This window comes from Sinocyclocheilus grahami, unplaced genomic scaffold (assembly GCF_001515645.1).
Source record: "Sinocyclocheilus grahami isolate Dianchi unplaced genomic scaffold, SAMN03320097.WGS_v1.1 scaffold259.1, whole genome shotgun sequence".
Classification (NCBI taxonomy): Eukaryota; Metazoa; Chordata; class Actinopteri; order Cypriniformes; family Cyprinidae; genus Sinocyclocheilus; species Sinocyclocheilus grahami.
In genome coordinates this window covers 131,105-131,371 of record NW_015505438.1, presented here as the reverse complement: position 1 = coordinate 131,371, position 267 = coordinate 131,105, and the positions used below count along the sequence as shown (strand labels likewise).

The 267-nt window shown below is 37.8% G+C and overlaps 1 protein-coding gene across 1 annotated transcript in view; it reads right to left on the bottom strand.

Moving 5' to 3' along the window:
* tbc1d22b (TBC1 domain family, member 22B) overlaps positions 1 to 267 on the bottom strand; it is an 82,504-nt gene that overhangs the window by 1,243 nt on the left and 80,994 nt on the right. The window lies entirely within an intron of this gene.

Sequence of the window (267 nt, the reverse complement as noted above, 5' to 3'; positions counted from 1 at the left end):
GTGTGTGTGTGTGTGTGGGCTTTCCACCACCTACAGCTGCTATAAGTGCACAAGAGCAGATCTATCGTAATCAGCTTCACTCTGTGTAAGATCAGATCTCGGGTTCTTCGGTCTGGGAGTTTTAGTGCAGTAGCATGAAGCTGAAAATCATTGATTTTCAAGTTGCTAACCAGAGCGCCTTTGAGCTTTGGGTTAAAAAATGGTGCTCATCATAACAGCCTATATCTATCTATATATATATATATATATATATATATATATATATAT